The sequence below is a fragment of the Parasteatoda tepidariorum genome, chromosome 8, assembly GCF_043381705.1.
Source record: "Parasteatoda tepidariorum isolate YZ-2023 chromosome 8, CAS_Ptep_4.0, whole genome shotgun sequence".
Taxonomy (NCBI): Eukaryota; Metazoa; Arthropoda; class Arachnida; order Araneae; family Theridiidae; genus Parasteatoda; species Parasteatoda tepidariorum.
The window spans coordinates 31588331-31612458 of NC_092211.1; the positions used below are offsets into that span (position 1 = coordinate 31588331).

Here is a 24128-nt window from a genome sequence, read left to right on the forward strand (position 1 = left end):
AAAGTTATGGTGTGTTAAGCATATGTTTCCTATTTTTTACATTTCTTACAACAAAATATCTCATAGAAGAAAAAATAATACAGCTATCCGAATTCCGGAAGTCTGTTATAAAACTAAAAATACAAGAAACAGTCACTGAAAGTTTGAAGACAAATTTATTATAATTATTTGAGCTATCTTGTTTGTCGTAGATAAAAAATTTCAAAATTTTCATTTTAAAAAAAAGTCATTATAGTTTATAATTACATTTTAGTTGGAAACTATGAGTATTTGACAGATATAAGCTACGACCCAGACAGCAAAATAAGGTTCATTTTCACTCAGCAAAAACCTTTTAACGTGAACCTAAAAAGGTTTGCTATGCGGTTTACGTGTAAACCTTCTAACCTTAAAACGAGATGGGTGACCATCTGTTCTATTGTACGCACATTACCCTAATCAAAAACCTTGGAAAACAACCTTCTATATGAAAACCTTAAATCGAGGTTGACTTAAGGTATTCAAGCGTCAAAAATCCTTCAATAAAGCTAGTCTCAAGGTGAAAATAACCTTAAATCTAGGTAATTATAAGGTTTCTTTTCGTAAAGTCTTGTATGCTCAGCTAAAATCCACCTTGTCATGAAATTTCAATGAACAATGCAATTTGATCCTATCGCTAGTGTGACGTCAGCTAAAACTTCATTATGAACCTAATTATAAGGTTTCTTTTCGAAAAGTCTTGTATGCTCAGCTAAAATCCACCTTGTTATGAAATGTTAATGGACAATTTAATTTGATCCTATCGCTAGTGTGACGTCAGCTAAAACCTCATTATGAACCNTTTAATGCAAGCCTAAAAAAGTTTGCTATGCGGTTTACGTGTAAACCTTCTAACCTTAAAACGAGATGTGTGACCATCTGTTCTATTGTACGCACATTACCCTAATCCAAAACCTCTGAAAACAACCTTCCATATGAAAACCTTAAATCGAGGTTGACTTAAGGTATTCAAGCGTGAAAAATCCTTCAATAAAGCTAGTCTCAAGGTGAAAATAACCTTAAATCTAGGTAATTATAAGGTTCCTTTTCGCAAAGTCTTGTATGCTCAGCTGAAATCCACCTTCTCATGAAATTTCAATGGACAATGCAATTTGATCCTATCGCTAGTGTGACGTCAGCTAAAATGTCATTATGTAAGTCACTATTTTACCTAAGTGACAATACTTTTTAAAAAATCTTTAAAAACTAATTTTTAATCCTTTAAGGATGAAAGGTTTGAAACTGCAATATTTTTGCTTTATTGAAAAAAGGTTTTTAGTACAAAGATTTTCGTGATAGTGAAAATAAAATTTCAAAACAAGGTTGCCCTAAGGTTACAGTATTCTGGATACGTTTTATAGATGGCATATTCGTTCACACATTTGCTTAGTTTTATTTTCATATTTAATAAATGGAGTTTTGAATATTTTAAAGTAGTAGTGAATACCGTAAAGAATCTACAACTTATTTAGCATTCAGCACAAGAAATATTTTTGATAAAACAATCTTATAATGCTTTAATATGTATGTTTAAATGAATATAAATATAATTTTTGTTAATAATTAGGGAAAAAAATATTTCTAAATAATGAGGAATTGAAGATAATACAACTGCGAACTTACGAAACGTTTCATGCGTTGTCAACAAACAGCAACAAACCGTAAAATCTTGTTAAAATATAATTCAGATTATTAACCGATAGTCTTTTAGAAATTAAATATTTCAGAGAAATCGTCGCGCGTTGAGAAATAGAACCGCAACTATAACAAACTTCCGGTTTCGTTTTTGTAATTTCCGGTAAGTTTGGCAGCATCTATGACTAAATTGTCTATAACTAAAGTTCTATTTGACGCTCATTAAAAATGAAATAATAAATCTGAATGAAATAAAAATCTGAAAACTCGCCATCACGACAGCGACACCACAACAGCACAAGAAGGTCTATCAAGTGGGTCAAAAAAGTATAAAAACCGTCAAAACTTACAAAAAAAAATGCTCATTGAATCAAAAAATTAGCACTGAGTCTCCTCGAAAATATTTTTTAAAAAATGCATTCTATGCTAGCAAACACAAATTTGTGATGGTATGTCTTCGGGTCATCCTAAGGGATGTTTCTCAGACTGTCGCCAATAACCCATTGTACAGCTATAGTGCGACGTAAATGAACCACAACAACAACAAATCAAAATCACAAGTGTATTTAGAGTTTTGGTAAAATGACATATAACAGTTTATAACTTTTCAAACATCGTGTAGAATTCTTTAAAATTAAAAAAAAAAATGCGTAACCGTGTTCATTGAAAGTACTATTGGTAATGCGTGATGGTTTTGCTTACTGCATTTTGCGGTTGAGAGAGTCTTCCATTATTAGGAAAATTTTATTTTTTGATTAAATAATTTTAATTTTTGGATAATTTTTGGTTAAATATATATGAAGGCCTTAAATATCTGCGATATACTATCTTATTACCATGTTTTACTTAATTCGCTATCGTGCATGTTTGCAAAGGGCGATTCTTGCAGTAGAAATTTCTCCCCTTTTCACTAAAATAGAGTAGTAAATGATAGTAAAAAATTCTGATAAAAATATTCCTAAAGTTTAAAATACTTTTTCATTTTACATATTGATAAATCATTTAGTTTTAAATTTTTTTTATATATATTCTTGACAATTTTTTAAATGTAAGACAATTCTTAATCCTGTCAAAAAATCATTTGTTTTGACTGTACTCTCTAAAAAAATACGGTTCAATGTTTAAACATAATATCGATAAGTCGTGTAAATTTGCTGCAACTTCAATAAATAAGTTGTAAAATTGAACCAGGCTTCCATTTAAGTTGAACCTTAATATCGAATGATCAAGTTAAAGATAATTTAATTTCCACGCTCACCGAATCGAAGTTACAGCAAATTTGTCTAAAATTATGGTACAACGTGGCTTAAAATTTTTAGTAGTTTGTTAACACATAAGATATTTGTGAAATTTATATATGAATGAAAATTTAATTCAACGAAAAATTTGAAAATGGAACTTAAAAAAAAGTCATTGTAATAGGAAAATCAATACATTGTGATAAATATTTCAGTAAAAATATATAGTTTAGATTGATATTTTACTATAAAGCTTATTATTACTTTAAAAACACTTTGTTTCAAAAACAATTTCACTCTTACTTTAAAACATTTAAACTTCGCAACATAGAATATTGGATAGATGGCCTAGAGAAAGATCTTTCGGTCATAAAAAACAGGAAATTCGAAAACACTAGCAAAAAAAGATTAGCCTGGAAAAAACTTCTTGAGAAGGCCAAGACCCACCATGGGCTGTCGAGCCATTGATGATGATGATGATGATGAATATAGAATATGCGGAACATTAAGAAGTAATAAGTGAGAAGTAATTTTACTTGTTAACAATATGCAACGATGTAACGATAACTTTATGCTGTAACACAATTTAAACTGGAAACGAATTTTATCTTGGCGATTATTATCTCAGTTGAAAAGTTTTTACGGTTTTAAACCCAAAACGTGCGACACAGTAATGAAGTTATATATGAGAAGTAATTTTAGTCGTTCTAAATATGTAACTATAACCTTATATCATATAACAGTTTAAACTGAAAACGGTTTTCATCACTTTTGAATTGTTTATATTTTTAAAATTTTTATATTTGGTATTATCTAATCTCTTTCTCTTATTTTTCTAATTTTAATTATTCGTTTTTTTTTCTTGCATCAAGTCATGCACGAACTGATAAAATGCAAATCTCGAGAGAGATAAATTTTTTGACAACGATGGAAAAATAATCATTATTTAAAGCAAAGCAAGAGTTTTAAAAAAATCACAGAAAAAGTACTTTAGAGCAAATTGGAATTACAAAACGCAGCTCGTATTTTGTTTATTAACGAAAATGGCCTTTTTAACATGCTAAATTTCAACCCTTTATAGTGCGGTCTACGTGTTATTTTTCCTCACAAGTTTAACAGTTAATAATTCTCAAGTAATAATCGAATGCTAAATATGTTTATTTCGTTGTACTCTCAGTAGATTTTCCTACCTACATTCGTAATTTCGAGCTTATAAATTTTGAGGTTTTTGCGCATCAAAACAAAATGTAATGTCAAGTTAAACACGGGGGAAACGCTTATGGTATTTAAATATAGTACGATCCAAACAGATTTTTAAAAAAAATTAGAACATAATGGGCACTGCAAAAATTCTCCAAATCATGCGTTATGTTCAAGCAAAGTTTCAAATTTCTCATTTCAAATTATCTGAAAATTTGTGTAATTTTCAATCAAAAAAAATTAATGTAATTAAATTTAATAATAAAAAATAATTATAAAAATTTATTTAAGCAAAGATTTTGTAATTTAATGTGATTTTTAGCCGTGTTAACTATTTTTTTTTTCATAACCCTCGTTGAACAGCCGACCCAATTTTTAGGTTTACGACTACTAATGTTCAACTCCGTAGCCTTGTAATTTTGAACCCAATCCAGAAGACAATGGAACTCCTGGATCAAATATTGGGAAAATTTAGCCTTCGTGGAGGAATTTTTGAAGGAGCTGACCTAACATTTGCGTTACATGGTTAGAAAGACCACGAGAACCTCCCATGATTAGCCGGAGGACAAAGAGACTTTTACCCATGATCCATCTACCACTGAGGATATTTCACGTCAGCACTGTGGTCGGTGCAAGCCGGATGTGGATTCGTATCGACCTGCCATCACTGGGATTCGAACCCTGTTCACCTCATTGTAAGGCGATCGTTCTAGCCCCTGAGCCATCACGGCTCTACGTGATAACTATTTCAAATTTTATTTTATTTTATAATTTTATAACCGTCGTTGAACAGCCGCCCTAATTCTATGGGTTTACGACTACTTATGTTCAACTCCGTATCCTTGTAATTTTGAAACCAATCCAAAAGACAAGGGAACTCATGGATCGAGTATTGGGAGAAACTTGCCTTCGTGGAAGACTTTTTTGATGGAACAAACCTGCATTTGCATTACATGGAGAGGAAGACCACGAGAACCTCCCACGTTTAGACTGACGGCAAGGGGACTCTAACCCATGATCCGTCTACTACTGAGGATATTTCACGTCAGCACAGTGGTCGGTGCAAGCCGGATGCGGAATTCGTACCGACTGGGATTCGAACCCGGTTCTCCTCATTGGGAGGGGAACTCTCTATCCCCTGAGCCATCGCTGCTCTACGTGTTAACTATTGCAGTAAAGTGGCGAACTACGCTAAAAGAGACATTGATATTAAAAGCGCAAACGTTGAACTGCTTTTTTCTGACCTTACTATTGGAGCCAAATCTTCCAGATTGCATTTGCTTACTCAAAGTAATCATGTTTTTGTGTCTGATTTCATTTAAAAATTTCGTACTTGCTTATTAATTAGCTTATTTAAGTTCTACATACTAAACAATTAAAATTGCATCTTAATAAATGAAAATTCGATCAGTAGTTCTAAAGATTTCAATCTGCAGCATTTTTGATTTCCTCTGATACTTAAAGTACATTTTAAGTGCTTATGATGATAAACCACAATTTCAATGCCGCGATTTCCATGGAGGCAGCAATATTATGCATTGTATTTGTCGTATTAGGTAGACATTCTTAAGCATTACCTACCTGAAAACAGTACTCAGGAACAGTCTGAAATAAAAGTATCAACTTTGGAAAAAAATGGAATTTTTACTTCAATTTTTTAAGATAATATTAAACAATATGGAAATCCCCCTATGCTCCTCTTTAAAACACGCTCCTTTTTCCTGTTGAATTTTTCAATTTTTTAAGATAATATTAAACAATATGGAAATCCCCCTATGCTCCTCTTCAAAACACGCTCCTTTTTCCTGTTGAATTTTTCCATTTTTTAAGATAATATTAAACAATATGGAAATCCCCCTATGCTCCTCTTTAAAACACGCTCCTTTTTCCTGTTGAAGGAAAAATTTTTAAAGGTTTGTGGATATTTACACGTCTCTGATTTCAAATCTGCAATCGGTTTCTCTCTTCAAGCCACAATTAATTTTTAAATTACGTTTTTAATCTATTTTCTTGTTGAAATATACAGGCTTAAACATGTTATATGTAACAGGAGGTTGCATAAATGTTAAGTCAATTTCAAGGAGAGTTAGAGCACATCATCAGGATTAAAATTGCATAGGAACCCATTCCCAGAAATGCTGTCATAGGCTTCTAAGGGTGCTTCTCTATTATGAATTGCTTCTTTGTTTGGTTCTGAACAGGTCATAATAGAGGAAGCGCCTCTAGCAGCGTATGACGACATTTTTCGGGAATAGTTTTCCATGTAGCTTTAATACAGACGATGTGCCGTAACTCTTCTAGAAGTTATTATTTTCGTGATTCCTTGTTATATAGCGACAAACTGACCTTGTACAGTTTGACGACTAAACTGTCATTTTTAAAAAAAATCTGAAGCTTTAGAAGAAATACTAATTTTAGATTTAAAATTCTCACACCCGTATTAGGCAACATCAATTATTTGCATAAATGCAACAAAAAATTTGTTCCTTAAAGTAATAAAAAATTTTGTCAAATGACTAATGCCAGACGTATGTTTTATTAAAATGTTTTACATAGTTTGTTTCGTCTATTCCCATTTTCGTAAGGTTTTAAGAGCAAGTGTTTCAAACATCGTTCTAACTTTATATAAATTTATATACTACATTAACAATTGTACTTACATATATTTTTTAAATGTAAAATGAACCCTAGAAATTTATAAAACGAATATTTCCTCACTATTTCTTTTTCTTTTTAATGCCGAATGTGAACTTACAATAATTTCAAACTAATATAATTCCGATTTTCAGTATTATAGATGCATCAGCAGGCTTTTAAGCTAAAGAATCTTACTTTAATTGTTAATTTACCAACGCGTGCGAGTAATCGTTTAGCACTTAAAAAAACTCCACTTCGCCTTTTTTTTAATCTAATTTGGCGTCTTAAAACAGAGAAAGTATACTCTTAAAATGTTAAAATTAAGAAAAAATAAATAAAAAATTCATCTTCTTCAAATTACTCCTCCTCGCTGACTGCAACTGCAATTACGAGATTTTTTTTCCCTACCATTTTCCCTTTTTCCCCTACACTCCCCTCCTCAAACGCATTAAGAGGACTTCAAATTGAGAAACTTGTTCGAGTTTTAAATGGATCGAAATGCAAATATTTGATCATAATTTTGCAACTTTTCCCGTTTTCCGGATACGAAATGTTTCTTAGAACGCCAGTTAATTGAATATGCTCATAGGCTCTAAATTTAATTTCACAATTTTTCCTTCTTTTGGGAAAGTGTCTGGGGAAATTAAATAACATCCTCGGCGGAAATTAATTTCATCCGAGAGTAAACGGTAAACTTTGAATTCCCTTCATTAAACTTCATTGAGATACAAATTAGAGGACACTGGAGATTTCTGATTATGACCTCTTTTAACGCTTGATTCGGATTAGTATTCGAGAGTGAGGATATTTTCCCAGAGATGAATATATAGTCAGTGGAAATGAAAAATTGGACGCTAATTTTTATCCCTTTGAGTATGCTTTTCGATATTAATCATCATCTTTAATTTTAGAAATGTTAATTGAAGTTGCGCATGCTGTATTTCTTTACTTTCATTCCCTTTGTTGAATACTGTAATAATTAAAATTTTAAACATTTTTAAGTTTGAGAATAGGTGGCTGGGTGGCGCAGTTGGTTTGCCGTCGGCCTTCTGAGCCCAAGTCTGCGGGTTCGATCCCCGGCCCAATTTTCGGGATGCAGTCGTATGATTATGCGGAATGTAAAACATCCCTGGAGTCCCTTATTGGCTCTTAGCATTTCCGGCAAAATTAGATTCCTTGTACACTTTAGCATCCAAATAGAGTCTTGGTGCTGCCATCTAGTGTGGCAAAAACTAGACGTCCAAATTAGCATAGCCAACGGTATCTCACCCATTGTGGTGGTCCTGAAAGATTGGATAGCACTTCTGGAGAAAGCACTAGGTCTGCTCATCGGGAAGACTGATTGTGCAGCTCATGGGAAATAAAAAACAGCTTTGAGAATAGTTGGCATCATTTGTTTAAAGCAGCAATTTTCAGTAATAGTTGTAACATTTGAAACTATTTGCACACACAGTATGTTGCAATACCAATCGGAAAGCCGTGCTAGCTCAGGGGACATAGCCCCCGCTACCTAGTGAGGTGGCCCGGGTTCGAATCTCGGCGATGGTTGGTAGATACAAATACCGCACCCGGCTCGAAGCAGCCACAGAGCTGTCATGAAATATCCTCAGTGGGAGATGGATCATGGTTATAATCCCCTTGCAGTCAGGTTAAACGTGGGAGGATTTCGTGGTTCTCCACTCCATATAATGCAAACAAATCCCTCAAAAAGTCCTCCACGAAGTCAAATTTCACCCAATATCTGATGCGAAGTTGATTCTTGGCAGTCGGCTTAACTCAATTAGGTCGACTGTTTAAATTAGGTCGACTGTTTAAAAACGGTTTTAAAAATGAAATAACTCTCGGAGAAAAAAAATTCTGGTAAAATTACCGTATTGTATAGTTATGACATCTTTAGTAAAAAAAATCGACATAATTCAGATTAATAAAACCACAATATAAGGTGTTCAAACCATTCATTTGGTAATTTTTGGTTCGGTTATAGTAACGGTTTACCATAATTCCTAGTTCTCAAAATTATAATTCTTATTATCGTCCATTTAATAAAAAATAAAAAATAACTGAGGGTAAATTTATGGTTTTTATACCATGCTTCATCAATTTTTTATTTTGTTATGCAAAATCATATTCTTTAAAACGATATAAAAAATTGTATATCTTACAATTCAAAATTTTTTCGATTATTATTAAATTCAATACACTCTTTAGATAAACGAAATTTATAATTATATGCAAAAAACTTTTCAATTCGCCAAAAAAGCTTTCGAGATACGGCGAAATACGCAAAAAGGTAAAATTATTTTTAAAAGATCCAAACTTTGGATCGCTCTCCTGATGACCTAACTATGGGGATCATTTTCCACAGATTGCGGCTGTCTGTATTTTAGGGATTATAAATTCATCATGAAAAAGGTATGTTTATTTAGAGAAAGTACTTTTCTGTGTCTGTCTTCATAACTTAAAATATTCATTGCACAAACTAATTAGCATACTTGAAGTCATCCCCTCGAACCATTAAGATTGAGTCCTAGAACGTGAAAATCCGATTATTAGATCAAGGGCTATTCAGGGTAATCCTGCTTTGTTCTATTATTCAGACCACTAATTCTATTATTCAGACCTATTCTATTATTCAGACTAGAAATTCTATTATTCAGACCACTCCATTTTACAAAAAATTTTAATTTTTGTTAGATGGTGTAACTAGAATAACATTTTTCAGTACAGTAATTAAAAAAAAACCAGCAAGTTAACTGATAACAATTTTCATTAGTAAATATTTAGATTTCTGATCATCTTTTTATAAATTTACTAAGGGACTAATCCCCCTGTTTGCTGCCGCTCACCAATCCCGATGATTGTTTCGCAATAATTGTCTTTTCTTGGCAGAAAACAGTTTTTCTACTAAAGTTAAAATTATTCCACTAACATATATGTACTAAAAGGAATTCTATTTGCCTACGCTTGTGCCTCTACTTCCCACGTCCAAATATTACTATCTATTAGTATGAAAAACATTTAGATTTTTTGGTGAACAGAAGTGATTTTTCGAAGTAATCATTTTTTAAAATAACATTTATTTTCTTATAACATTATATTGTTCAATGAAATTTGATGAATTCACAACCATAATTTAATAGTTTCGCTAATAATTGCAGTACTGGATATAACTTTAAATTATTGATTGATTGATTTGTTGATTTGTAATTTTACGTCGCACTAGAGCTGCACAATGGGCTATTGGCGACGGTCTGGGAAACATCCCTGAGGATGATCCGAAGACATGCCATCACAATTTTGATCCTCTGCAGAGGGGNTAACAAAAGCTAGAAAACTGAAATTACTGTTGTTAAGGCAACTAAAAATTAGATCAAATCGGTAGAACAGTTTAACGAGGACCAATACCGCACACCCTCGGTCCCTACGCAGACTGATAGAAGTGGTCACCCACCCGCACACTGACCGCAGTCAGTGATGCTTGACTTCGGTGATCTGCTAGGAACCGTGTCTTAACGATCAGTCCACTGCGGGACAACTTTAAATTAGAGATACAAAAATATTTAAAGGAAAACAATACCTTTACGACTTTTATTAATTTTATGCTGACGACAACCAAAACAATATTGAAATGAATGAGGAAAAACTGGATCCTACTTCGTGATTTTTAGACCAATAGAAATGCACGGACAACAATGGAAAACTGTGACATCATCACTAGATATAATCAAAATAAAATAAAAATCGCCACTCAGCTTTAGCTTGTAAGTTTAGCAGTAACATTCTAGCAAGTAGCATTATTAAAAAGTATTACTTTTTCACACACATGCGTTCTCAATTTTAATTGGCTGTTTCTTGCCTTACTAACCGCAAGTCTTCTGTGATTGGCTATTTGTTATCATTTCACTCTCTTCTTATATTATATAAAGAAATAATAAGCCAATGAAAATTGAAACAAAAGCATGTTTAGCTTGAAGAGAAAAAAAGGCATAGTTTGTCTACAGTAAGAATTCCCCCGCTACAGAGTCTGAGGCCGTCTGCTGCTATGGAAATAAGAATAGCGCATTTCGAAGAGAGTAACTTCTCTTCCCTCTAGGGTTAACGCAGTAGATAGAAGAAAAAGATTCCCTTTCTCTATCCAACCCTATGTCCTAAGCAATGACCAAACTATTCAAGTAGTTCAACTATAACTATTTCAAGTAGGGGTGTGGACTCCTACTTGAAGTATTTATACCTCGTTACCATAGTCACCGCCACGGGTGCAGACGAATGGCTAAGGGAGTTTTAACTTTAGACAAACTATATATTATCTTTAGATATCTGCTGTCAATAATGTTTAGATATCTGCCGTTATTAAGATTTAGATATTTGCTGTTGTTGATCAGTAGTTATCTGCTGTTATTAATGTTAAATGTATAATAAATGTAAACTTTTATACAAAATTTTAACTTTCATATCACAAAATCATATTATCCTTGAAAGATTTTACTGAATAGCTTCGGGAAATACACGTAATTATTAATTGTATGCCTATAAATATGTCGCGGAATTAGTTACAAAGAATTAAAATAAAAACTCAGACTTTGTCCACCAATGAAACAGCTACATTTTATCCACTAACAAATATATTTGTGACTTCCAAGATAGACAACAAAATTTTTGGTGGGGTAAAAACTACCAGTGCAAAACACGGGCTGCGAAATTTAAATGGAAAAAATTCCGCAGTCTTTGAAAGACTGTTTTAAAAGCGGGCCATTAGTTGAAGGAGTAAAAATGTCGGTAGTCAATTTCCGGACATTTCTCAACGGAAGTCGGTCCAAATTAGCGTTCGCCTTTTGGCAACAACGAAATGTCGCTATCACTTCGTTAAGCATCGATTGAGCAGCAATTACTGTGCGCTTTTGAAACCACATGACGTTGCTACTTATACTTTTTTTTTTCTTTTCAAACTTCGACAGCATTACATTTTTTCCCTTATTTCTTTCCCTCTTCATTAGTATATTTTCCCTCAATGGGTGAAAGTTTTTGTATTCACTCTTCATTAAAAGTAGAAAGTATGATTTCTGACATTGACAATTTGAAATTCTTTGTTTCTTATTTCTGTTGTTACGAAATTCTGATTTGCCTTCTGGCCAAGTATTTTAATAAATAACTTTCCGTGACTGTATATCTTTCAAACCATGTCTGTCATATGGCATTTGTTTACTATTTGATTAAATTATATTTATAAGTCAATATTCAAAACTATTTCAGTTTGAAAGATACCACTGAAATATTTTAAAGGCCCATCCTACCATTACATAATTTTATTTGTCATATCGCATTTGTTAATTATTTGAATAAATTATATTTATAAGTCTATATTTAAAACTGTTTCAGTTTGAAAGATATCAATGAAATATTTCAAAGGCATGTCCTACCCTTATATATTTTTATTTTTCTAAAAACATTTGTTCTGCAAAAGATCTGACTTCTATTTTTAATTTAATTGAAAATTCATAAAGTGCATTTAGTTGGATGGTTAAATTGAAAAATTAAAAAAAAATATTTTAGAAAAATTAAGTGACTTTGTTAACTAGCATTGAAATAGAGATTTAGTTTCATAATGCAAAAACGCTTTTTGCCTCATAAGTTTGCATGACCTGTTGCAAAGAATTTCACCCCTTATTACTCTAACAGGTTCATAAATAAATGTTTGTTTTGGGCGAAATTGCAGATTCTGCACAGTGACCAATCCCTATTTGATTTTTCCTATTTATCTCCAGAAAAATGTTGCAATACAGAAGAACCAGAGTCGCGATGGCTCAGGAGATAGAGCGTTTGCCTTCCAATGAGGTGAACCGGGATCGAATCCCGGCAATGGCTGGTCGATACGAAATCCGCATCCGGCTTGCACCGAACACAGTGTTGAAGTGAAATATCCTCAGTGGTGGACGGATAATGGATTAGAATCCCCTTGCTGTCAAGTTAATCATGGGAGATTTTCGTGGTCTTCCTCTCCATGTAACTCAAATGCGGGTTAGTTCCATCAAAAAGTCCTCCACGAAGGGAAATTTCTCCCAATACTTGATCCAGGAGTTTCCTTGTTGTCTTCTGGATTGGGTTCAAAATTACAAGGCTACGGAGTTGAACATTAGTAGTCGTAAACCCAAAAGATTGGGTCGGCTGTTCAACGACGGTTATTAAATAAAATAAAATACAAAAGAACCAATTTGCCATGAGACACGATGGCAATTGGACCAGTTTACCTCTGAACAGAGAGATTGTGGTATATAGAATGGAGTCATCAAGAACTTTAAATCAAATTTCACACAGTTTTCTTCTTAATTACAAAAAAATGAGAGACTAGTAATTACTCGTGAAAATATTATAAAAATTACATGCCGATTTAAACCGCAATGACCTCAGTGGTTAAGGGGAGGAACTAATGTACTATCCCCAGTGGGGAATTGAAGCTCTTCTCCCCGTCCCAGCTTCAGATTGATGGGTACCAGCTTGTCTGAGAAGTAAAGACAGCCTGTCCACAATACTGAGCACATTGCCACAATCATAACGTTGGTCACGAAATTGGGGAGTCTGAACCTCTATAACTCCGTTGGCTCACAACGGGCTGTTGCGATAATTTACTTTGTTAGCTTTATTTAATACGTTTCGAAACAACCTCTACTTGCTTGTAAGTACTTCTTGTCCTCGACTGTGATAATTACTGAAACAATGTTTAAAGTTATCTTCCTAAATGTTCTAAGATTTTAACGTTCTTAATGTCATCAACATCCTTAAACATTGTTCCTTTAGCAAATGTTTCATTTTTTAGAACTATAACCAGTAAGAGATTTGTTTGCAAAGTATAATTCTACTTCACAACTTCCGAAGCCAAAAACTTGAGAAAGAAACAAGGTTTAAGGGATATCAAAATAATTAAACAATGTTGGATAGTGTTTGTCTTATTTTAACAGTTAATATAAATATTTTTTCTTTCTACAACCTTGGCGTTACCACGATTTGATTAAAATGTTCGAGCTTGCGCTTTGAAACTCGAAACAAGATAGAAATAAACCGTTACGTTGAGCAAAATTTCTCTATCAAGAAAACTCTCTATGTTAGGATTAAAAAGAAGTCTGATCGAAAAATTTTGTTTTTGGAACTTTTACACTATCGAAGTGCATTACAACAGATGGAAATCACCCCCGAAAAACATATAAAATCGATAAGGAATTCATAGAAAGACTTTTAAGTGTTTTTAGATTAATTCAGGAAATTAATAACCATCTTGCAAATTCTTTATCCGCTAATCTCTTTAATTCTTCCTCAGGTATTGTTCACACCTGAGCTAGATCATATAACCATAGTATAAAAATTTCGTCACTTTAATGGATGGAAAATAATTTGTCTATCTAATAATAATTATTTCTTTTAATTCTCTCAATGTTCAGGACCCATCTAAACATACGGCTTGTAAGTAAAGCTACTCAATACTTGAACCATTTCTATGCATAACGATCCTATCTTTCAAAGAGAAAAAAATATACAAATAAAATCTCCACTATCAAATCAATGACATTCCCGGAGGCACTATAAACAAATAGAAAATGTTAGCCAGAATAAAGAAAAAGCAAAAGAACAAAAAAATGCCGTTCTCAATAGACACTAGATCGAAACCGTTCAGAAAATGGCAGCTTCGAAGACAATTTACGGAGGTTGCTTCTTCAAGAAAATCATTAGGCTTATTTCGAGCGTTTACAGCCTTCGTTTTGCAGCTGGGGCCTGCATTGTGACAGGAAATAGAGATATACCGCTACGGGGGCCTGAAATTTATAGGCACGTAATTTGGAACGAATTTCCCTCTTCCACTGCATTTATGCTCACAACATATCGCAATATACAAAATAGAAAAAGAAGAAAAAAAATAAGTCCATTTAATGGCGGTTTCTGATTTAGAACGGAATCGAGATATATATATCCATACTTATTTACGTGCAGATGAAAAAGAAGAAGAAAAAAAATCGTTCTAGATACGTATTTTCTGATATTTCGCCATTTTCTTTCTCCTTTGATCTTGAAGACCACCATTCCGTGGAAAAAGCAGACGATTGAGATGAGTTGAGATGTTTCCGTGCTTTCGGGGAAAATATTCGTTCATTGTCAGTATTGCGTGAAATGATTGCATATGAATGAATGAATTATTTATTCTCACCCAAAAAGATTGGGTATTTTTGATTGCAAAGAGTTGTTAGAGCTCCGCAATATTCGAACTCTCTCAAACGAATCGTTTTCATTTTAAAAAGACCAGGAAATTTCAAATTCTTCAAAGTTTTATAATAAGACGAGTATATGAATTTTGAATTCTAAAGAAAGTGTTAATAAACTAAAGGAAAGTTACTAAAATATTGACATATTAAGAATACTTTCTAATAACTTTTCGGTTATAGTAACTTTTCGCGGGAAATGTTTAGTTTAATAACTTTACTTTAATATCTTTCTACATTTGAGTCTTTTATTAGAGCTTCTTCGCTGCTCTTTTATAGTAGATTTTTCTTTAAATTAGCATAATAAATATTAGTTTAAGTTTTTTAAATGTTTATATCGATTGATAAAAACATTTGAATAATTACAAATTTCCATGAATAAATAACAAAAGTTTATAGCTGTCTATAAATACCATACATTATTTCATTTGAAATGCATATTTATACAATTGAGTTCTTAACGAAAGAAAGCGCTTATTTGCATTTTAGTGAATTTAGAAATGCCTAAGTAGTTAGCAAGCAGTTTACAAAACGTAAGTAATCATTAAAAATAGCACTTTTTAAATAAATAAACCAAGAATTTATAGTTAATTTTTACATCATACTCATAAAGAGTTTGAGAGGCGGGCGTTTTCATTAAAGTAAGATGCGTTTTTCCACTTAACTCTTCAACTAAAGTGGTGTGCGATTCTTAATAATTCTTACATATTCCAGCTTCAATTATCCATATTTTAACACGCACTTTTTAAAAAAGCAATAAATAAATAAATAAAAATTCACAATTAGTTTCTATACAAAAACATTATTATAGGCTAAAAAAATACGATATTAATTAAGACTGAGTTTTGACTAAGACATTAAGACTTTTAAGAAAAATCAGTCAATATTGTTTTCACTAAACTAAGCTTTATTCTTTTACTAAGCACTTCAATTCGCGTCGTGCATTCGTTAAAAAAATCTAAAAGTAAATTTAGAGTAAAAAATTTAAAGGGTTGGCAGAAAAATTTGTTCCGAGCATTTTCACTAAGAATTTTTATTTTTACACCTGAAGAAATTCTAGATCTATTTAAGATCTAGCTTACTGAACAATAAAAACTAAAATTTAAATTTCTCAACTAACTTTGATATAAACATGCCTGTGTACTGCTAAATTTAAAAATACATACCTTGATATTGCTAAGTTCTAAAATCAACCGAAAAGGGTCATGTATTTGGCGAAATTATAACTGACCTAATTCATATAACTTAAATTTTCTGATATTATTACAAAAGTATCAGAAATTGAATTCCATTTCCTCCTGTGATCCTACTCCTGTCATTACGCTTTGATAGGATTGGCGTGCCCGAACTTCCATATCTCGCCAATCTTTCATCTTTTCAATATTTCACTCTTATAGCCTGTTGTTATTGAAGTCAGAAAAGGAGGGGAGCCTTTTCAAATTGCGATAAACAAATCCCTTTGATCTAATCTATGAATTCAAATTGAATGACTCTATACTAAATTTCATTCATATTCCAAACAATTTTTGGTACATCTCGACATGGCCAAATGAAAATTGAATTCGAAATTGGAATAGCGTTAACTTCAACAGCATGTGATATTATTCTTGTGAAGCTAATATTAGTTGCTTGATGAATAAATCGGATACTATGTGTACTGCTAAGTACAAATAGGACTTTGAAATAAAATATCGTGAAAATATAATTTAATTAGAAAACTACGTAATAGTTCTTTTATCTTAATTTTGATTACCTATTATATCATAGGCGAGAAAAGTGAGATAAAATATTGAATTTTTCTAAGAACATTGAATCTGAAAAGAAACCTTTATAATTTAAGGTGTAAAAATATTAAATTTTTGACATAAATGATTAAAAAAAATATCTTACAAATTTTAAAATAAAATTATAGTGCAAATGAACACTAGATTAAATTCAAATAAATTTTAAAAAAAACAATATATTTAACTCAATATTGAATTTCATTCGAATTGTGAACAATTTTTGATCACGGCCGATTTAAATAAAATTCAAAATTGTAATGGCGTTAATTTCCATTCCTATGATTTCATACTACTTATGAATATTATATTAATAACTACATTACTTATGAAAATGCATTTCAATTAGAAAAATACGTGGTAATTTTAAAGAAAAAAACTTTAACATTTTAATTGTAAATTCGAAATTAGAGTAAGGATTACTTCTATAGCATGTGATTTTATTCTTGTGTAAATAATTGCTTGTTATAAGTTGCTTGATGAAGAAATTGGAGAATGAATATAACTAGTTGTATCAAACATTTTGAAAATACATTTTAATTAGAAAAATACGCGGCAAGTTTGGAAAAAAATTTAACATTTTAATTTTAAATCAGAGGATGGATTACTTCCATAGCATGTGATTATATTCCTGTGTAATTAATTATAAATTGCTTGATGGAAAAATTGGATGATGAATATAAGAAGTTGTGTTGCTAACTGCAAATAGAATGTCTAAATCAAACATTTTGAAAATACATTTTAATTAGAAAAATACGTTTTAAGTATGACATTTTTGTTTAACATTTTAATTGCAAATTTGTAATCAGAGGATGGATTACTTCCATAGTAAGTGGTTATATTCTTGTGTAATTAATTATAAGTTGTTTGATGAAGAAATTGGAGAATGAATATAACAAGTTGTGTTGCTAACTGCAAATAGAATGTCTAAATCAAACATTTTGAAAAGACATTTTAATTAAAAAAAATACGTTTTAAGCTTTAAATTTATTTTTAACATTTTAATTGCAAATTTGAAATCAGAGGATGGATTATTTCTATAGTATGTGGTTATATTCTTGTGTAATTAATTATAAGTTGCTTGATGGAAAAATTGGATGATGAACATAAGAAGTTGTGTTGCTAACTGCATATAGAATGCCTAAATCAAACATTTTGAAAATACATTTTAATTAGAAAAATACGTTTTAAGTTTGAAATTTTTTTTCTCCACAGTTTAATTGCAAATTTGAAATCAGAGGATGGATTACTTCCATAGTATGTGGTTATATTCTTGTGTAATTAATTATAAGTTTCTTGATGGAAAAATTGGATGATGAATGAATGTAAGAAGTTATGTTGCTAACTGTATATAGAATGCCTAAATCAAACATTTTGAAAATACATTTTAATTAGAAAAATACGTTTTAAGTTATAAATTTTTTTTCTTCACATTTTAATTGCAAATTTGATATTAGAGGATGGATTACTTCCATAGTATGTGGTTATATTCTTGAGTAATTAATTATAAGTTGCTTGCTGGAAATATTGGATGATAAATATACGAAGTTTTGTTGCTAACTGCAAATAGAATGCCTAAATCAAACATTTTGAAAATACATTTTAATTAGAAAAATGCGTTTTCAGTTTGACATTTTTTTCTTCACATTTTAATTGCAAATTTGAAATCAGAGGATGGATTACTTCTATAGTATGTGGTTAGATTCTTGTGTAATTAATTATAAGTTGCTTGATGGAAAAATTGGATGATGAATATAAGAAGTTGTGTTGCTAACTGCAAATAGAATGCCTAAATCAAACGTTTTGAAAATACATTTTAATTAGAAAAATACGTTTTAAGTATGACATTTTTGTTTAACATTTTAATTGCAAATTTGCAATCAGAAGATGGATTACTTCCATAGTATGTGGTTATATTCTTGAGTAATTAATTATAAGTTGCTTGATGGAAAAATTGGATGATGAATATAAGAAGTTCTGTTCCTAACTGCAAATAGAGTGCCTAAATCAAACGTTTTGAAAACGCATTTTAATTGGAAAAATAAGTTTTAAGTTAGAAATTTTTTTTTTAACATTTTAATTGCAAATTTGAAATTAGTGGATGGATTACTTCTATAATATGTGGTTAGATTCTTGTGTAATTAATTATAAGTTGCTTGATGGAAAAATTGGATGATGAATATAAGAAGTTGTGTTGCTAACTGCAAATAGAATGCCTAAATCAAACATTTTGGAAATACATTTTAATTAGAAAAATACGTTTTAAGTTAGAAATTTTTTTTCTTCACATTTTAATTGCAAATTTGATATTAGAGGATGGATTACTTCCATAGTGTGTGGTTATATTCTTGTGTAATTAATTAGAAGTTACTTGACTTAAAAATTGAATGATGAATATAAGAAGTTGTGTTGCTAACTGCAAATAGAATGCAAAAATCAAATATTTCGAAAACAAATTTCAGTTTAAAAAAGAAATATGAGTTAAGTTTGATGAATTTTATTCAATTTTATTGTAAATTCTAAATTAGGATAGAGTTAACTTTAATAGCATGTGATTTAATTCTTTTGTAGCTAACTTTAACTAGGATGCTGAAATCAAAAATTTTGAAAATACATATCAGCTATACATATTTTGATTCAGTTGTTTGGGAATACAACCCATTAAAATGACATTTAACATGTTTTTCCACTAGTAGGTTCTTCAATCAGCTTATTCTGAAAATAGTAGTCAGCATACTACAACTAAAACCCAAAGAAAAGAAAACGATCTTTTGTTCTTTCATAGTATAAATATTTTCCCTTCTCATTCCTTAGCTTCCCATTTCTTCGTAAGGCTGGCCCACATTTCGGAAGACTAAAACCCAAATATCAGTAGGGGCAAACTGAAGCAGGCAGGGGGATGCCCGGATCGCGTGATAGAGCGGAATTAATTACGATACGATCGGTTGCCGCTGAAGCATACAAGCCTGTTTCTGCGGGATCTAATTATTTCATTGCTCTGGGCGCCGATTTAATTAATGCGCTGGACGCTTCCATATTGAGTGGACCTACTAGATGAAGACAGGAACCGATAACTACTGGTCATTATTTTACGCCCCGTTTATTTACCCTCTTTAGAGGGGTGGGCTGGTAGCAGAAATTGATTTTGCGTTTCCCGCACGCCGCTCAAGAGGATAACGTCGGTTCTTTAATGCAAGTTTATGTAGATTTTTAGAATTGATAGTAAAATTGTAATTGATTATTGATTATTTAGCTTCAATATCAAATGAACTGATTTCGAAGTTTCAAACTAATGAACAATATTTGGGAAACGTAAAATTAGTTTGAAAAATATGCGTCAAAATCAGTGACATTTAATTTATCGCAGAAGTTTGAATAAATTGAAAGCTTATTCGATCATAATGATATGCCACAATTTCAATGTTTTTATGAATCCTGGAAAAAATACAAATTGCAGACAAAATTTCCTAGATTTTAATTACTTCGTGGAAAAAGCAATGGCGTCAATCCTGAATTAGATTATTACGAAATACATGTATTAAATAAAAATACATATAAAATAGATTTCAAATTCTCCTTACATAAATTTTTAATATTAAAATAGTAGATAAAATAAAAAACGCATTTCACACCACATCTTACGTTGCTGTTTAACTGCCTCGTATATATGATAATAATAATAAAAAAACTTTTTAATTTTTGTTATTGCTCAAAGCTATCTTTTAAATTTATAGTCATCTTAATAAGCTATGTCTAGTCTCAAAAACACTGTATTGCAAAGCTATCTTTGCTTAATTAATGCGATGAACATGATGATAAGTGCTGGAGTTGGTAATAACTTAGCTTTAGAGGTACTAAAGTTACATTAAAGCAAAGTAATATCTGTCTCATAACAATTGTCCGATATATTTGCATCTATATTTGCATAGGCAATGATGCTATGCTGTTCTTTTCCAAAATTCCATAAAAACTGTTCGAAAAGCTTTTTCTGTTGTTGTTCTTTTTACTCCTTCAAAGTCTGATTAAAAAAACATTGACTCGAAGAAAGTTGACTCACAAAGAGGACTTGAATAAACTTCCTCCTTGATAAAACCCAAACATTCCAGAATTTGTCTGACAGAAGTCTCCTGGTCATGGCATTTTATGCAGATGGCGAAGATTTTCGCACTCTAGTGTCAAATAGAGGAGGGAATTCGCAGCTTCTGTTAAGCAAAGGACCGGAGCACCAATAGTTAGAAGACAGTTTTGGCTCCTTCGTCTACTGATTTTAGCAGGATAAACGGGAATAGCCATCACGAATAGGGTGACTCTCCAAACGCACTTCGCTCAATCCACCCAGGAACACATTTCAGACAAGACAAGGCAATCAGTAGGACTTGGAAGGGGCTCTTTTTTTCATTCCATAATAGTTATCTGATATATGCATTATTTAAGTGTACCATAATAATCACGCGACAAACTTTACCTTTTTTTATCCCTTAGAATTGCCTAGTACAAAGAATAACGACTTACAAAAGTTAGGGTTGAAAAAAAAAACGACAGCTTACATGACTCTCAAAGTTCAACTCCGTAGCCTTCTTATTTTAAACCCAACCCAGAAGACAAGAGAACTTTTGAATCAATCATTGGGCCAAACTAGTCTGCGTGGAGGACTTTTTAATGGAACAAACCCGCATTTGAGTTACAAGGTGAGAAAACCCGCAAAAACCTCCCAGAGTTAAACCGGCAGCACAGGAATTCTTACCCATAAAATCTGTCTACCACTGATATTTTACGCCGGCACTGTGGTCGGTTCAAACCAGAGCAGAATTTGCACCTAAAAGTCATCTCTGTGATTCGAACTTGGATCAATTTATAGGAAGGAGAGCCCTCAATAACCTGCGACTCAGAAGCACTTTATGATTTATGAAACATGATATTAATATATATTAATCATGGAGTTACTCCATTTGTAACATAAATGTTTCGTTCTTCATTTCAGAAGCCGTCCAATAATATTCTCCCCATAAAAAAATATATTTATCAAAGAGCATGAAGTCTGTTTTGATGAAAATTTTTGATTATAAATATCATCATCATTGCCAAGAAATAAATTCGTTTTTGCACTGAGGTTATATTTACCTAACAACTCCTAACGATATTTGTTTACAGCATACTTACTATTTTCATTTACCCTTATTAGTTTGCTTTGACAATATTTGTTCTGGTTTAAATTCTTTTTCCTTCCTTTTATAAGTTTAATGTCCCAGACAAAAACCATACTACCCCCTTCACAAATAGTAAAACAAAAGGCTAAGTATTTCTTCATTTTAATAAATCATTAAAGTGATAGAAGTTGTATTATTGAAATTTACTTTCCACTTTGCTCACAATTCTATGAATCCAACCTGCGAAACAGCCAAGAAAATAGAAAAGGAAGTAACTAAAAGATAATTTAGTGAATACAAACTTGTGTTTAATGGTAATTCTTGCAGAAAGTTAAGTTTACCTAGGCGGAAAATTTCAACATTTCTTAGTAGTTTTACAAAATGGTGCTTTCATCGCCAAATTTGGCGATTTTTAAAAATTAAAAATATTTTATGTTGAATGTAGTTCTACGATTATAACTTTTTAATTCAAAGTAAGTTTAAAGTTTCTTATTTTGAGAAAATTCGATAACGTTTGCAGTCTGTAGTTGAAGATTTGGAGAGATTCAGAGGGTCATTGCTTTTTAAACATTTTGCTTATGCCTTTTAGAATTCGAGGTGTGATTTTGTGGTTGAGTTTTAGATTTGCAAATTTTGGCGACATTTTTCAAAATCACGCCAAACGTGTAACGTATACTTGAATTTTACCATAAGGGGATTTACGACAAGTGCTAATTTGTAGTAAAAGCACCTATTTGGTCGATACTCTTGTTCTTTTATTCCATGAGAAATTGTCACCGTATCTTTTTATTTTAAACTTGGTTACGTTTACTTTAGGTTCCGCGACAAAATACCGCCACTGATTTTTGTCACAGAAAGCAATTGCATCTTCTTTACTCTCAAATTCAATATCCATACCACTTAGGGGATCTCCCGTAGATGCCCAACCTATAAGGGGATTTTCCCACACCATGCGAATTTCGAACACAATTTTCCATTTTTGAGTGCCAAAAGTACCAGATTGCATAGGATTTCTAGCTGGCTTAAAAATGTAAACTAATCTTGATTTGATATGCTCATCCGGGACTGCAGTAATAGGTGAAATATCAACATAGGCTGGAACAGTTATTGGTTTCTGCAATTTTTTCCACTTTTGTTGCTTTTCGGGATCTGTTAAAATGGCCTCAACATCTTCGTCTTGCAGTCCTTTTCCCTTGTTTAATACTGCAGAGCGAGATGCTTTTCTGAGCTGAGGCGAAAGTATTAGATTCTTAACTAAAGAAAGTAGTTTAGTAGAACGTTCTGAAGAAAATGAATTCATTTCTTAAATTCACGAAAGTTATTAGTTTTTGTCGTTAAATGTTTGTAACAGCATAACTTGAATTAGTAAAAATTTCAACTACTTACACAAAAACTTGCTTGTAGCTCTGATTAAAAAAATTGTTTCAGTTATTAAATTTTGCTATCAGTAATATTTCCAATCTAGTAAAAAAAAAAAAATCCTACTGGAAGTTTCGTTGTCTTTCCCTGAAGTTATAGCAGAACGTGACTATTTTTTTCTGTCTTTCCTTTTTTATGCATTACTTCATTAAATTCGGTGTGAAGGATCTTTAAGCATCTTAATTTAACATAAAAATTACTGCTTTCACGCATAGTGCACCTAAAAGAAAAGCAGAACTGCCACCACTTGCAAATGAATTTTTCGCAGTCGAAAACAAATATATTCAAAATAAGTCGAACAGTAATACAAAATAAATAAATAGAAGAGACTCTTCTACCGGAAGCTGAAACAACTTCTGCAAATACTGCCCTCTACCGTTGAGAACACGAAGCACAGTCAAGAATAAATTCAATAAGTCTTAAATACTTTTTGTTTACAATCCTAAATTTTTTTTACTCGCAATTTTGTGGATATCTGGAATCATATTTAATATAACAATTAATTTCAGAAAATAAGGTTATCACAGCAGTTAGAAAAAATCCAAGAACAACGAGAAAAAAAATTTTTTTTTTTCGCGATAAGCTGTGGTCTTGAAATGAATAGATCTAGAACAGTGGTTACCAAGTGCCTTGCGAGCAGAGATTGTTGTTCATTTTCTGCATGTTCATGTGAATACAGTGTTTTTCCTTGTATAAAAAGCTTCGAACCATTTAACAGATATTAGCACTGGTTGCTGCTCCGTTTTGCCGTTTTCATAGCTAACACTTAGCATTTTCTCAGCTGTTGCAACACTTTCTTGAAATGGAAAC

At 31.7% G+C, this 24128-nt stretch overlaps 1 pseudogene; it reads right to left on the bottom strand.

Annotated features, from left to right (window-relative positions):
* Positions 1-22629: 22629 nt before the first annotated feature.
* On the bottom strand, positions 22630-23199 carry LOC107437817 (NADH dehydrogenase [ubiquinone] iron-sulfur protein 4, mitochondrial pseudogene; annotated as a pseudogene).
* Between the last annotated feature and the right edge of the window lie 929 nt (positions 23200-24128).